This window comes from Sinocyclocheilus anshuiensis, unplaced genomic scaffold (genome assembly GCF_001515605.1).
Source record: "Sinocyclocheilus anshuiensis isolate Anshui unplaced genomic scaffold, SAMN03320099.WGS_v1.1 scaffold3205, whole genome shotgun sequence".
Taxonomy (NCBI): Eukaryota; Metazoa; Chordata; class Actinopteri; order Cypriniformes; family Cyprinidae; genus Sinocyclocheilus; species Sinocyclocheilus anshuiensis.
The window spans coordinates 82,361-84,419 of record NW_015556122.1 but is presented as its reverse complement, the minus strand read 5'-3'; positions in this window follow the sequence as shown (position 1 = coordinate 84,419).

Genomic DNA, 2,059 nt, shown 5'->3' with positions numbered 1-2,059 from the left:
ATTTCAACAGCTCCTGGATCCATTAAAACACTCTTTATGTGCACATTAGAAGACGGTAATTAAGCTTGGACTGTTATTAAGTACTTTTTAAGGATCCCTACTCTTATAATTCTTAGCCATGAGTCTGTGAGGGCCGGCATTTCTTGTCTGTGTTTCACTGGCGGAGTATAGATGGTGCAGCTCTCTTTCATTCTGACTAATCACTTAATGTTTTTATCCATTATAAATACATTTTACTCTTAAATAATCTATCTTTTACCATAATCCACCCATATGTCTAATCTCTGTGTTGCTTTGTGGCTCACAATCACTTTCAGGAGTCATTTTAAGGCATTCCAGTGTGGCTTTCTTAACATGCAAACATTATTAAGCGAGATGCGAACCTCATAATTATTTGTATATACTTTAGCAAAACAGTTTGTTTTGATCTGACGGAGTTCAGCTTGCCTTGGGAGAAAGCTAACTGCCTAATTTTTCTCAGGGGTTTTAGATGAGGTTTCATCTTGTAAAGAGAACATAAATTGCTGAATCCTCTCGCTGCCAAGCGAGCTGTGTCACTCACATCCATCAAGCATTGGAGGCTTGAGTAGTTTATTAATACACTGCATTATGTATATGAGATGTTTGCTTCTCTTTCTCTCTCTCTCTTTCACACTCACATTCTCTTTTTTTTCCCTTTTTTAACATTCTTACAGTTCCTCCTACGGTCGACATTGAAGGAGTACAATCTTTGTGCTTTTATGACACAATGCTAGAACTGGAGCTAATCTTAATCTATGACACTGTTACTCATCTGCTAAAAGCTACCTAAATTTATCCACTAGCAGTGCATACTCAGACTAATAGCGATTGCTTTCTGACACTCGTCCTTGGGAGGATGCCGGGAATGCAGTGAGAGGGCAGGAAGTATCATCTTAATGCCTTAAAGCTACACTATATATCTCCGTGAAGAGTACTCACGCCCCACAGGCATTAGTGCAGCTGTATACATGCTCACACGCAAGCAAAAGTATTCACATCTGCATCAAACATATACTGTCAAGTTCAAAAAGAGCACTTTCTTGTGCGCAGATACACTTTAATAAAAATAAGTGATCTCTAGTGCTGCGTTTGATACTATAGATCATGATTCACTGAATTCAATGATGAACTGTCTTTAACTGAAAAATTTGTGTTTACTATTGTCATTTTGCATTATTGACACTATTTTCCTAATTAATGCTGTTCAGTTGCTTTGACACAATCTGTATTGTTAAAAGCGCTATATAAATAAAGGTGACTTGACTTGACTTGACTTGTGTTTGAGACTTGAGTGTGGGAATGTGTTTTAGTGGTACTTAACACACCACAAGATTTGCATTTCGCATTTAAAACAAAAAAGTGCCAGAAATAGTTATTCCTGAACTCTGAACTGTTGAAAATACCAGCTTAGACATTATTAAACACCAGGCTGGTTTATACTAATGTGCTGTTTTTAAAGTCGGATGAAATAGAAGTAGCAACAGATATTGCTGTCCATGTTTTGACATACAGTACACCTGAGTACAAATGATAAAAAAATCCTCTTCATTTTAATTACTTATATTGATGGGACTCAGTGGGCAAAGGGCATTGAGAGTTTGGTTGTGTTAAAATCTCAAAGAAACAAATCGTTTACTGTACAATTGAGTACATATTATCGAAGAAAAAAAAAGTGTAGAACAGGGACTTGGTTCTATCCATCCATTGTTGATTGGAATTTAAGATGTGGGCGTTGCTCTCAAAAAGCACTGCAATTGACTGCTTGCAGTCGATTGTGGAGGGGTGGGGCTCAAGTAAACTAAATAATAGGAGACGTCTAGTAAATGTCACCAGAGAGAAGTCGTTTTCACTGGAAGATCAAGTTATGACATTTTGATGAAACGAGGTAAAGAAAGTATATAAAAATACATGGACGAACTGTTCATAACACGATGCATTTACAAAATAGGGTGCATTTTAATTTTAGGCTGACTAGCCGACAGGCATTGCTTTTTGATTAAGCTTGTTGACCAAAGAAATATAGCTAGTTAATCTAGTT